The sequence below is a fragment of the Lasioglossum baleicum genome, chromosome 12 (assembly GCF_051020765.1).
Source record: "Lasioglossum baleicum chromosome 12, iyLasBale1, whole genome shotgun sequence".
In the NCBI taxonomy this organism is placed as follows: Eukaryota; Metazoa; Arthropoda; class Insecta; order Hymenoptera; family Halictidae; genus Lasioglossum; species Lasioglossum baleicum.
The window spans coordinates 14,338,688-14,353,880 of NC_134940.1; the positions used below are offsets into that span (position 1 = coordinate 14,338,688).

General features: G+C 35.9%; 2 protein-coding genes across 8 annotated transcripts in view; both read left to right on the forward strand.

Moving 5' to 3' along the window:
- Cad87a (cadherin 87A) overlaps positions 1-15,193 on the forward strand; it is a 295,629-nt gene that overhangs the window by 35,577 nt on the left and 244,859 nt on the right. The window lies entirely within an intron of this gene.
- The window catches only part of LOC143213941 (uncharacterized), a 37,063-nt gene continuing 21,870 nt past the window's right edge, over positions 1-15,193 (forward strand). The window contains exon 1 of the mRNA XM_076434325.1: positions 1-15,193. This exon is cut by the window's right edge and continues 21,870 nt beyond it. The gene's annotated coding sequence lies outside the window, so the exon portion shown is untranslated.

Here is a 15,193-nt window from a genome sequence, read left to right on the forward strand (position 1 = left end):
AAACAAAGCCGCCGATAACATTTTTGCAAAGGAAAATGTCGCTTGAAATGGTCTCATGAACCACCCCCTTTCGGGATTTTCACGAATTTTGGGACACCCTGTATATAGTATACTTACTTTTAGTACAATTGAGGACACATCTTTATTCGCTACAGACTCGAGTTCAAGGCGGAGCTTCATACTTTACGACTCGAGAATCAACACTTTCTTACTCGTCGGTATCGATCGAATCCTCTAGGATCTGTGGATTTCGCCCGGATTTTCTTTAATCCCCGTTCACGTGTAGGATTACCAAAAACCTGTGGACGCAAATTCAGCCGATTGCTAAAATCGTCTGGAATTCGCGTGTTGTATGCACAGAAAATCAATACTCGACTTTGAGACGTTATTATTATGTACACGAAATTACGTACGCCCTTTAAAATAGAATAACTTTTTTAAAATTGTACCAAACGACCTGATTTTTTATAATCAATTAGAAGCATTGATTTACGAAACGATATGCGAAAAAGATTTTCCAAATAATTATAATTTACAGGGTTACATGCAAAAATAAAAGGTGCATTTTTTAAAACTGTTTTATTTGGGCTCTTAATGAAAATTTAAAATATATGTTTTGTAGATCTATGTTAGTTATACACATGCTGAAAATTTCATCGAAATCGGTTGACGCAGGAAAAAACGACACGCATCGGAAGATGTACGATTCTGTGGATTTGAAAATCCACAGTAAAACTATGATTTTCACCATTTTTAATCGCTTGTAACTCGTGTGTACGTTAATCGATTTCGATAAAATTTTCAGCATGTGTATAAATAACAATGTAGATCTACAAAACATATATTTTAAATTTTCTATAAGAGCCCAAATAAAAATATTTAAAAAAAATGCTGTTTTTGCCTATTATCTATAAATCAATGCTTCTAAGTGATTATAAAAAATCAGGTCGTTTGGTACAATTATAAAAAAGTTATTCTATTTTAAAGAGCGTACGAATACTTTTTAAACTCGCTGTATATGTTATTTTATATGTTTCTTCAAATTCGGAGCTTTTAGCCCCGGTCTCTGCTATTGAAAGTGAAGGTGTGAAATAAATTCAATCGAATAGTTATTTCGTAGTTTCATTGCAAATAAAATTTGCCCAGGTCTGAACGTTATTTCGCGAAAAGTGTATCTGTCGGAATATTTTCGTACGTATCGTATAGCATAGCATACTTGTCGAAGAGCGACGCGACGCTTCCATTTGACACTTGACCCGAAAGTATCGAACCCACAAAATATTGACCGGGAGCACGTTGGTCGTTTAGCTGGACTAACAAGAAAAGAGAGGAACGTGAATCGTGGGCTAGCTTTCAATCGCACAGTCAGAAAGTTAGTCAGCCGGTAACAAGCACATAACGTGGAGAGGCGAGAAAACCGGTTTCCCGTGGCGCTCGCAACAGAAGCAATTTCCACCGGATGGAAAAAGGAGACGGAGAATCCCGATTTTCTTCCTCTTCGTGTTGCCTCCTTCTCGCGGACGCGAACGTAAATTTTTTTCCCTCTCTCTGTTTTCCCTCCTTTTCTTCGTTCGTTCTCCGAAAGACTTAATTCGTCGGACGTCTTAATCAAAAGTTACGATTCCCTGTTTTGCCGAAAGTTAAACGTCACGCGGGAGCTACGGGCCGGCGCTTATGAGAACGGATTTTAATTCGACGAAAGTGAAAAGCAAATTTAATCTCTCGGCCTCTCACAGTGTAATATCGCCGTCGGGGATAAGGAACAGAGAAGAGATCGCTTTCCGCGATGCTTGTTATTTTGCTACTCATACTTTTCCTCGTGAAATATTCGCAGTCGATACCCGTCCATTTTACCTGGACATGTGCAATAGTCTTTGGTTGAATTTCACCTACTGGGACCAAAAATATCGCACTGTTTTTATACAATCCTATAGATTTTAACGCGAAAACTCCTAAAATGCAAGTTTTAAAGCGAGGAGTTCACTAGTTCACAAGTTATATGTGTGTAAATTTTGCGATTTCAAGCGTTTTTGACTCGTAGACGCCGCCATATTGGTATGTACTCAGCGTCGCGCGTCGTTTAACCACCGCAGCCGCTAGATGGCACCACAAGCACACGGCGATGTCAGTAAAGTAGATTTACAAGCGCTGTCGGGCCTATGACGAACCTAATCACAACCAACTTGAACTATCTATCTCCCCTTTGAGATCCTGCATATGATTCTGTATATTTCAATTACTATTCGATGACAGCTTGTCCCAGAATAAAGTAAACTGTACTAGCAAATAACTGAATCGAATAACATCTCAGATTCGCATAACTTGATATTGAAATCGCACAACTTTTAAATTTCTGACTCCCGGAAAATTGTCGATGACTAAACTGTGATAATTTCGTATAAACAAATAGCACAACCATAAACCTGGATTCATCTTAAAGATTGAAGCCTCTACTTCCGCAAAGCATTATTCATTTTGCTATCCAAGGTGGACATAGTTATTGCCCCATCCTGTATATACGCTCCTACTCTCCCCAACAACCACAGGAGTTTGGTGAGGAGGACCTAGAACTGCCTAGAAGTAGCGAGGGGAGTCTGTGGCTCGCGAGCCGCAAGTTAGGCTTGCTCTAAGTTACTTACCGAAGTCATTATAGAAAGAAGGCTATCTGTTTCCTGTTCCTCGCCTATGAAACGGACAACTTTTATTTTGCATAAAGATCCGCAGTCTACTTATAATCGTCCGCTTTTTCCCCGCTTTGCAGTGAGAAGACGCTTTAATTAGCGAGGAATTTCGGTGGCATTGGTACACTAATTGCAGTTGAAGTAGGGATGGATGTACCGTATGCAAAACATGCAGCGTTCAGATGTCTCCTTTTAATTGCCCAACTCATTATCATGTGTCCGTCAAAGTTGCCATTTAAACACCGTCGCGACGCGACCGACGACTAAAAAAAAAGGAGAGCGAAACGGATCGTTTGTTGGCCGTCGTGCATAAACATTTGTATGCTTTAATTCTCTCTTCATCTTCTAGCAAAAAATCCTCTTACGTAGATAGCATCAAAAGTTTAAAGGATTTCTGGGCGAAAACGCGCGGATTACGATATAGTCGCTGCGCCTGCTTAAAGCTGTACGTTAGTATCTCTTCCTCTCTTCCTCTCTCTCTCTCTCTTTCATTTTCCACTGTGCATCGTCTGATCCTATCTTTCTAATTCCCTTCTTGCTACAAGCACCCCATTAACCGAAGCTGATCATTAACGGAAGTTCATCAGATCGCTGGAATAATTAGGCAGGACCGATCTAGCGGTGTACATACGCAAAACGTACTATAATAGTAATGATAAATAATAATAGCAACGTCTTCGTTTCGTCGCGTAAAAAGAATCCATATACAGTCAGTCACCTTTTTTTTTGTTTTGGGGTGGTGGGGAAATGCTGTTATGCACACCCCCCTAAGATGATGATTGGGGGGGGTACCCATACCCACTAAAACCCCACCGCCAAGGGTTGATAACCCTTCTACTTCCTCCATCTATCCAGAGAAAGAGAAGTACAGGGACCCACTGTCCATATTTACTCCTGTACTCTCCGAGGTTCCCATGGTAAATCCTCGCATGTTCTTATCCAATAATATATAGTTAGTCACCACCTTTTTTTTGGATTTAGGGCGGTGGGGGAATACTGTTACGTACACCCCCATAAGATGATGATTGGGGGGGGGGGTAGTGTGGGACTCGGCCCCCTCTGGGAAGATATTTGAGGGAAACGGGACTTTAATCCCTGCCCATACTCACTAAAACCCCATCGTCCAAGGCCATAGACCCTTCTCCCCTCCATACCCGATACTAATACCACCGGCGTCCCACTATTCGTATTACTCCCGTGGTGTTGCTTGACGCTTTTATCGGGTCTCCCTCTGTCACTTTGGACATATCTTATTCCTTAAATACAGTCAGTCACCTAATTCAGGCCCGGGAAACTTCTTTCCCGCTGTCGATTCACGACTCCCACTACCAGTGCACCGGTTCCCCCACTTACAACTATTTCATATGGAGGGAGGGAGGGAGGGAGGGAGTTTGGTGGGGAGGACCCAGGAGTAGGGAGTCGGACTGACCTAATTGATGGCACGCATATGAAATCACAGAACTGATCAAATTATCATCAGCGCTGTGAAACTATGTACTTATTTGAGGCTTGGTAACAAATGGAATTAATATTGTACATAGTCTTCACACATCATTTTGGAACACCCTGTACTTCTACATTTTATGAGGTGCAAAATTATCGTACTATGAATAAATTTATAAATAAATCCTACTTATAATTATATGATAATGCCGTTGAATATTGTTGTATTTTCAATAGCATATGGCGATGATTTAAAATATTCGCGAGTGAAAAAGGCAGCTCCACTTTTAAGTAATTGGAGTAAACGAATGAAACGCAATTGAAAATGAAGTACTGTTTCAAACGTGCTACGAATTTATGGTCAATGATATTCGCATTGACAAATTCTTGCTTTGTATATGAAACCTTTTCGTTGCTTTTCATAGAAGTGGCCTTTGTATCAATAAAAGTGCCTGTTTGTTCATTAAAAAAGACCATAAGTGAATTCCTGTTGGTCACAGTTATGCGCCTTTGTAATGCGTCATAACTAGATTCTTCGAATTAGAACATGTTTATATGCACTTGCGAAATTGAAGATTTGCGGATATTTTAAAGGCATTACAATTTCGCCCGACGAAATTGTACTTTTATTTCTGTTCTATGCAACAACTTGCCGTTTGATAGAATTCGCTCATTCCACCTCGCCTGGTCCAGTGTTTCTTTTTTAATATGCTGCTTTTGGCGTGATGGCGGGTAGTAAAATTTCAAACTGCGTGTAGTCTCAGCGAGAGGGATTAAGTAAGGCGATGCTTTAAATTATCACATAGTAATGAACATTTATTACGATATCTTTACGAGTTACCAAGTTTTTTCTACACCTTCTGGTTTCTATCGGAGGAATTAATGGCCTCCGAACAGCCGGAATTTTCAACTCGATGCTTCACGAGCTGCACAAAAGTTCTTGCGAGTTTCTCCTGTCGGACAGAAGATCAATACACTAATTTTAGGTGAATGTCAAAAACACAACTCTTGCAAAAAAAAAAAGAGAAACATCGTGTAGAAGAAAGGTTAATGTTCGGAAAGTTTAACAGAACAGAGCAAATTCAAGATTGAGAATAAAATTTCGGAACGGGTGCATAAGAGATCCCAGGATAATACTTTGATCATTTGTCTTTTACATTTTAAATCAACAAATAATTGTTCCGTTAATAATATCTCGTTATTAATAATATCGTTAATTTGCGATTATTAAGATTGTAAAGATGCCTCCCTGAGGAATTATTGGATTGGCAAAAAAGTAATTTCGGTATTTTAAGATGAAATAAAAAAGCCAATATTTTTATTCAAGCAATGAACTTTAATCAATAAAATATTTTCCCTTTTGTTCGATGATCTTTTGCCAAAAAGAATAAATAATAAAACATATTATTCATTAAAGTTCATCGCTTGAACAAAAAAAAATTTTCTCTTCACCTTAAAATACCGAAATTACTTTCCTGCCAACCCAATGTTTACCAAATTTATTTCTTTGGGTATATATTATTGGAAAATGGCCAACAATTTGGACAGACACATACTTCTTATGTTTATAAAATAATGTGAAATAGTTGTTTCTATAGCTTTGTAAACCTTTAATCTGTTAAACTGTTAAAGAAGTACGTTTTACAATGCAAACAAAAAGAACTTGAATGCTTGTACATAATAGCAGGACAAAAGTAAGGAGTCGAAGTGCATGATTTATTCCTTATTGCGATGGCGTAAAGATAAGGATACACAGTTCTTAAAGATATACAGAGTGTCCCAGAAATGTTGTAGATAAAATCGAAGTTTTTATCGTTGCGATAAAACTTGGAAGCTGTAGCATCAGACGATTATGTCAACGGCATATTTCTTTATTCCGTGAATCTGATATAATGCCTTGCGCTTGGTTCGTGTGAAGATTCTCGCCAAGATAAGAAACTTACCCTCTACAGGTCTCAGACGCTAAACCTAACCGTGTTTTATTATTCATTCCCAAACTGTCTGTTTATTTTAACTAGAATCAGCAAGGACGTATGCATTGACCAGTTGCACGTGAACGCCCGCGCAAGTAGATAATACTATATGAATTTTTAAATCCAATTTTTTCAAAAACACAGCCTTCGATTATTTTTTTTTTTATGCGAGGCATATCCGATTTTCTCCAGTTCCATGAATTTTATACCTTGTCCGGTTTATATTTCAATGAAAAATGACTTTGGCCGAGCGAAATTATTCTCGTGTATTGATCTGGCCGGTCACCATTTTTAGAGACCCAACAGTGCATTATTCTTGCATACGCGCGACACTATTTTTGAATCGGTGTGCAGAATAACCCAGTTTCTCGTCGCTCATCCGAGATTTCGAAATTCACAGAATTCTAATTTCATAAAAAATATTAGCGATGGAATATTGATAGAACGTGAAGGTAACGTGTGCGGGTAAATACATCTGTATATGTGTGGCGAAGAGTTCAAACTGTGTGAGTGTGATGACGGTAAAAAAAAAATTATTGAAATGCAAATGATTAAAAAAATGTGAACATTCACCAAACGTAATATCGTTAAAGTTTGCCGCAATTAATTGCAAAATATTTATTTCTTCAATGTTGTCCATGTTGTTTGAATGACTAAACAATAAAAATCCTTTCTTTTTGTTCATACGGTCAAGCATAATATTTCCACATAATGTTATTTATTGCTCATTTCAATAATAATACTTATGACTGCTTTGAAAGATATTGATGTTACGCTAATGTAATCATTGTAATACATAGGAGACTAATTAGTACCGTATAATTAATGCAGAAATGTGCATATTGGATCAATATTGTTGTTACGTCGCGTAACCACAATTCATTTGTCGAATTTCACGGGATCGTAAATCCCTCTACACTTGTTTGCGACGATGTCTCGTGATATTGGCCATGTGAAATTGATTACAAAGCCTAGTTGAGACGGGCAATTAAATTCGAATGCACTCATCAAGATCAGTACATGTATGTTTCAAAATACAACAATTAATTTAATAAATCGATTAAATACGATGATTCATGAATCAAAATATCAGCCCCGATTTATTTTATTCCACTTAATTGAAATATTGTTAACTGTTTCATTCGGTTCTGTGTGTAATTGGTTGTATCACGTTCAGTGGCACTTCCCCTTCTACGACGCTATTCCCCCACGCTTCTGCCGAGACTCGGTCACGTGACGCATTTTGTCTCTGTCGTGCATGTGTCCGGCACTGGCAGAGAGAGAGAGAGAGAGAGAGAGAGAGAGAGAGAGAGATTGATTGATTGATTATTGATTTTATTGATTGATTACAATTGTTATAACGAATTCCTTTAGCATTCTCTTAAATATCTCTAGACTTTCACAGCGATTTACTTCGTCTGGTAGTGCATTATACATTAATACTCCCACATAAAAAATTTTTTTGTGCATTTCTCGTTTTGCGAAATTCAACTGCAATATTCCCAGCTTGCCTTGTTTGCATTACACTTTTACCGCCTACTACAGTGGCCGAAATTTCTATAAAGTCATCTTCTTTTTTATAGATATTTTAAAAATATCAACATATAAAAAAAACTAATTGTAAGCGACGTGCTAGAACGCTGTATTACACATTCGAATCCGAAATTACATTCTTACGAACCCAATAAATTCTTCTCACATCGCGATCCATCAAATTCCTTCGCTAATGTCTGTTCAATGAGTCGAACTAGTGCGGGCAAACATTAGCGTGTCTATCCTATAATACTTGAAAAATATGAATTCCACATTGGCTCACTTAAATAGTCATCGCGTAGAGTTATTTCAACTGACTAGACCCTAGTCGACAGATGTGCCCAAAGTTGAAAGTAGTTCGAGGAAGCGGCGGCATATCTGGCAATCAAAAGATAATGTGCCCACCGTGGCAGACATTTCCCAAGCTTGCAAGCTCCGTCTACTGTGATGCATGTAGGGTGGTGGTTTGCGATAGGGAAGGCCTGCAAGTGGATTTATGGCGCGTCAATTGCTATTTAGTGTGAAACCAGAAGGGTTGGAGGCACGCGTATCGAATAGAAGTGTTCAACGATTAAGCGACTTTTAGGAAACAAATTCTTGATTCAATTATATGTTCACTATATGATTGACGTAATTTTTTATATAGAATCAACCCCTTTGGGATTGCACCACCAGTTACCGATCACCCTGTATTATATTATAAACTTGTTGGTTGACATTGTTGTGAATTCGTACGATCGGTAAACGGCAGCGTTATTTAGTGGTAGGAATATAAAACAGCACAATAAAGAACTAACCTCAAATTCTGTACGCTGTACACCGTTGTCTTTTTCTTTACCCGGTTCTAAAAATTGTTCTTAACGTACATTATGTACATAATAGTATTTCACATTTACGGTAGAGATACACCGTTATAATCATAACCATATCGTGTTTGGTGTCATTTTAATTAGAAAAGCGAGGCGAAAACGATGGTAACAGTTTCATAAAAACAATAAACAATTAGGAAAGTTGCAATCTTTTGCTTCGCTTGCATTAGTGAGAGTCTCACCGGGTGGGGATAAAATTTTGACAGTTACGGTAGAGACCCTAGCAACAGTTAAATTATTATTCTAATCTCTCGTGGCACTGTCGATAATACGTAACTAATTGTGTACGTGTATCAGTCTTACTGTACATCAGAATTATGATATGATCTTCATGCAAAATAAAAATTTTCCACCTGAATTGCAACAAACCGGAGTGATATAGAAATTTATTTTCTCTCTTAATATGTTCAATAGGTTGAAAATTATATAAAAATATTTTAAAATTCGTCTAATGTTATGAATGTTTTAAATTATACCCACTCATTTTTGTCATAAATGCATAAAATCCGCTGTCTAGTAATCTACAATAATACGATACGTTTAAAAATTATTTTAAGTCATGGATAATATCGTTAAAGCTAAAATTAATTTGTTTAGTATTTTATCATGTCCGTCATAAACTTTCTATTCTCCACTTTGACAAATCAAAGGCGGTTCGAAATGTGTTACTAGTCTTAGTAAACCAATATAGAGCAATATCAACGTAGTGGCAGCATTTTGTATTTGAATAGAGGTCTTCGAAGAAAACTTCTGAACAGTGTCGCATATGGTTTCGATTAGAAATTTCCTTCGAGAGCCGCAAGGAACTCCGCAAGTTATAAAGGGAAAAAGCAAGAAACTTTCGATAGAAACGGAACTTCAGAGGAAGATAGGAAGAACGCGCTTCTAATAAAGTGAAATCGAATAGCTCCAATTGTTTTACATATTCCGCGCGTTCCTCAACCACAACGTTGTACAAACCAAACTATTTTGTAAATGTTTGTTACGGATTCAGACAGAAAAGCTATACTACTTTTCTTGAAATTCCTGTCATTATAATTTTTTAAGCATTTCTCTTATTCACCATGTAGTCGACTAATCCTTCTATGCTCTTAAGAAAACACGGCCCAGATAGCACAAAGACGTCTTATAGAAGTTGGACATTCAGACGTTTTAGGAGAGAGAAAACGGTTCAGGAGACGATCGTAGGACATTCGGGAGGTCTTTAAGACGTCTCTAGGAAGTCTTAAAGGTCCATAAATTGTAATTAAATTAAAAGCAGGGAAGAGTAAAAATAGATTTCGACAAAAACGAGTTTAAAGTTAAACCATAGCTTTATCAGAAGAACGCATATGAAATTGACATAAAAAGTGTAATAAAAATCACAATAAAAATAAAAATTACAATCATAATTAAAATCACAATAAAAATTGAAATTGAAATTGAAGCAAAAACACTAACTCGAACAAATAATACCAATGCTAATACTACTCTGCTGGATTAAGGCTATACGATAAAAACCACACTTTTTTTGGACTTAAAGATGTCTTTTTAAAGACTTTCAGACCAAAAATAAACATAAAATGGACGTCGTCTTTAAGACATCGTGTGCTATCTGGGGAGTAGTTTGGTCCACGTTTAAAAAACTTATTGCAAAGGCTGTATGAAGACTTTTTTGACTGACTGTATATAACATTTGTTCTCATAGAATGTGTTAGTAATAACTGGGACACCCTGTACGTAGGAATAACACAAGATTCCTTGGTTCTTCAAAATGAAAATTGATTCTTGTCACTGTAATCTGATACATGACAAACAACGAGTTTGCAGATGAACCTTTAGATAACGTATGACCTTCAGATGACATTGAATACCAATCGAAGAGGTCATTAGTAGCGAATCCACATAATTCGCAACAGAGAAAGCGGTTGGCTACGGGCGGAGCCTCTCACGTACCGCAAACGCCCACCACACGAGCTAAGGATAGCGGTAACCGGAACAGATAGCGGTGTGTGCGTGTTTCACTGAAAAATTCTTGCATTCCATGCAGATCTTTGATTCTAGTATCATTTTCGCTGTATCGGTTTCCTCGACATTATAAAGGCAGCGTAATCGATTATAACATTGAACCACTACTATATCAATAAATCGATAGTGTTGGGCAAATGTTATTTAGAATAACGAATGAATTCAATTATTTATTATTCGCGAATTATGCTAAGTAACACTTTACCTACCGAAAGCCTATTTTCAATAATTGTGCTATGCCAAAAGAAAGCACACAAATTTTCTTTTACATTACAATCTTAAATGAAACTATTAGATGAGGTTATTGACGGTGATTTGTTAGTTCACAACGAAAATTGCTGTTGCTATTGAAGATTTCATTAAAAAATGTTTAGCCATGTACCATACACATTTCAAAATTATGCAATAATCATCGGTCGGTAATGTGTTAATTTATTCATTATTCATCAATATAGAATAAATTGTACTTATTCGTTATTTAATATCTTCCAATAAAAGAATGATTTGTATATCGCAATAAATGAATAAGAAGATGATTAATGAAAATAAATTATTAGTCATCTTAAACATTTTTATCAGATTTCGTCACATACCCCTTCTCAGATTATTAGTATATTTACAATGGTAGTTTAATGTGATGGTTCTAGATTCTATAGCGAAAATCGATATCCTCCGGATATTCTGAATTATAGCAAAGAATGAAAAATTTTCAAATCAGCTGTTACGTGTTAGGGAAATGCACGTTTCTGTTCGAGAGTAATAGGGTAGTAGGTCAGGGTAGGGCAGTAGGCCAAGAAGTGCCCTTCAGCAGACACTACTGGTACTTCTTTAACCGTAAAAGAATATATTTCGCCTGGGAAACTGGTTCAATGCTAATTAAATGAAATTATCAATTAATATCATTTATTTTTTATCATATCATTTGTGCAAGTCTAACAATGCATTTTCGTATAAATTCAAAAAAGGTTTCTGAAATGATAATAGACATGTTGAGGCTAGTACAAACTATTAATGTTGAACAATATTTTATATCAAAGGACTTATAATATAATATAAGGGAATTATAATATTCAAAAATATGTAAAAATATATCCAAGCTGAAAGCATATCGATTACAACTAGTTGTAAGTTAAGTTAAGTTGTAAGGTACTATTATGTATTGTTAAGTGAAGCTAATAGGTGCTACTATGTATTGTTAAGGGGACTAATATGTAATATGTTAATATGTTCATGTATTGTTTATGTTACGCAAATCATACTTGGTTTAAAGCATTAAATAAATAATAAATAATAAATTATCCAGCTCGTTTTGAAGATATTAACACTAAACCTACCACGAGGGGTCAAACGACACATTTCAGATTTTTTTTTTTGACAATTATTGAAATTGTAAAGGTGTTTCCATAGGAATTTAGTGAACATATTTTTTGACTGAAAATAAATAACTGAAAAAATAAATTATTTGTCATATGTGATACGGTCGAATACAAAACAAAGCCACGTCGCGAGATGTGCAACAACACGTTATGCGGCGAGTATTTATACATTGATTATAAATACAACAATAAAAATATGCTGATATTCTGATCGGGTTATTTGCATTTGTATACATATTTGACACTTTCGATCAGTCATGAACTGCGTTGTTCCTTTTTCTCGCATTTAAATGGTAAATCCAGTAACAATAAACGGAACACATTAACACGCATATAGTTGATCCATTTATAATACAGCAAACATTTTCCATACAACAACATACAGTTTCCATAAATATTTTTATGGAATAGTTTTTGTTGCACCTTCATGAACGTGCATGTAAAATATTTTTCCAATTTCATCTCGTAGAACGTACCTAGAACGGCTAAAATAAATAATGGATGAAGTAATATGCAATATTGCAGGAGTGTGTTTGGTTTGTAAACTTTCCTGGAAAGAGTTCATAAAGCAGACTCGCGTATCGAAGAGGTAATAAATAGGAAGATCCTCTAAAGGGAGTTACTAACAGCAAGTGCTGAAAAAAGCCGAACACTGCACAATAACAGTTAATTTAAGCGAAAACTAAACTCGATATTATACTCGCGACGAAAATAATCGATGTTATAATGAAACTATGCGCGAAAGCTCCACGAAATTAACAACATTGGTTACATGGAGGACTACGTGTTGACTACGAGTTCAATTTCCTTCTAATTTCGCATGCCCGTTCCGTAATGTTTGTTCAACCTTCCCTCTCGTTGCAAGTTCCCTATTACCCAAGGACAGAACGCTGCACTTAAACGACCATCTCGTTTAAGAGTTCGTAATTGCACGGTTATCCCGAACCATTCAGCGACTTTCATCCACGCCTGGGTTCCATATTGGCGATTTTAGATCAACCCACCTATTACCACTCGAATTCGTTTTGAGCGTGACCATGAATATTAGTTTCAAGAATTTTCGGCGAACTTGCCCAGAATATCGAACAAACGACAATTACGGTAAATGTACCTATTACTGCGGGTGTGCGTTTTACTGTGGTATTTTTCCCAATGAGATTAAAGTACGTAAAAATAAATATTCTGCCCTCAATAAATTGGGTCTAGCAGACTAAGAATGATCCAGCGGCCTCACCCACAATTTCTATTGATATTGTCTGGAAAACAATGGTTTTAGGTTGAAAGATAACCCCCTAAAAGTTGAACAACGGCCGACAGCCAGCAGCCGCTGCTGAGTGGCGTCGAATCGGCCGTCGCGTCGGTCGATGAAGAACGTAAGCTAACGATTTACCTTTTTATCAACTCAGAATAATATCATATAACACTTTGTTGGATTTGTCACAGTATTTGCTATTATTTTCTGAAGAAAAAAATATAGTATTCCATTAAAAATTATTATTATTATTATTATTATTATTATGTTCCACCAATTCGATCATCTTGAAACTTTTGTATATATTATAGATAGGTAACAGAACATTGTACTTGAATGTTTTGGAAGTGGTCACTCGAAGGGTTGCTTGCAATCCCCATCCCCCAAAAATTAAATGATTTTTTCTACCCTTAATAATTTGATCACGATTGTGAAAAAAATATATGATATGAAGGAGGTAAGTTCGAGTATTTTCGTGTTTTTTTAATCTGAATATCTTCATTAACAATCGAGAAAAAAATGATACAGTATTCAGGGGGTTATCTTTCAACCTAAAACCATTGTTGCTGGACCATTCTTAGTCTGCTAGACCCGAAGAGTCTATTCAATGAGAATGTATTCCCGTTGGCGAAAAAAACATTCTTCATAAAAGGTAAAAAGAAATAAATTGAGCAAGACATATAGCAGTTCTTCGATATAAATCGGATATTAAATTTACAATTCATTAGAATTCCTTCGAAATATTGAAGTCATTTAAGAAACTTCAGCAACCACCGACCAGATCGACATAGCAGCTTTAGAAAAGGTGCCTGGCAAGGCATCCCTCTTAGTCCCTTCTTGAAAAGTACTTCAGACTTCGTATATTACAATGGTTCTTTAACCCTCAGACACTGTAGTAATACTCAATCGATACGTTGTAGTTGCTCTCAGAAATCTATATCCACGTCACTTTAAACAACGCTGTAAAAAATTGAGATTCTTTGTAGATATAACATTTCCTTCGACGAGGCTGTTAAGGTTTCAACGCGTTTTTACCCTCAGCACTCGAGTGGTGATTCTGAGGCGCCACTAAAAATTGCTGTACCATTGTTTAAAATATTGTTTACATTATTAGGTATGTTGTGTAATCAATTATTAAACATTTAAGTACTGTATGAGGTATTACATCAATTTCGTATCCACCAAATTTAAAATATTATTGAGAATGGAAATATTGTAGGGCGGATGAAATGTTTAATTTTCGAGTTGAAATATAAATATTAAGAAAAAAATATATTAAGAAATAGGTTCGAGTGCAAAGGGTTAATATCAGTACCTATATTATCAACTACTTTTTTTTGTATACATATATAATCAGTATTATATATTATCAGTTTATCAGTATCAAATATTATATACCCTTTGCAGTGGGTAATTTTTCAATTACGAACGCTTGAAAGACCAGAGATTTTACTAGAATATAATTAACACAAATAAAATATAGGTTATGATTATATGTATATATCAAGAAATAAATGCAAAGTTCCTAAAATGTGAGGGCAAACTTGATTAATGAATCTCAACTTGTTATCTCCAGTTAAAAGGATATTATGTTAGTCTTTTTTTAAGTGTGGAATTATGATTAATGAGACAAGTTTGGCTCAATTAATAAAGTTATTCTTTTCGTAATGGTAATATGAAAATTTTAGGTATATATTCATCAGACGGAGGATCTTCACTAAAAATGAAAACTTTCAACATTTGTTGCAAGAAACGGGAGCAACTTAGACATTTCTTTTTTTCTTTAATAATTGTATCTGGTCGGAACTAATATATCACTGCTCTTCAATTGTTTAAATATATCCACTGTAGCAAATTGCCGCCTTGAGAATGCACAAAATCTAATAATCATGTATTATTTTCTCGTAGTATGGCGACGGTCTTGATTATAAAGAAGACCAGACGTTTTTCGAGGCGCCAGGTCATAAAATGAAAATACTGCAATTACTTAGATCTGTAAAGTATCTTCCTAGCAAGTATCGACCCACTTGAGCTGTTAACGTTGTACGATAAACGTTGC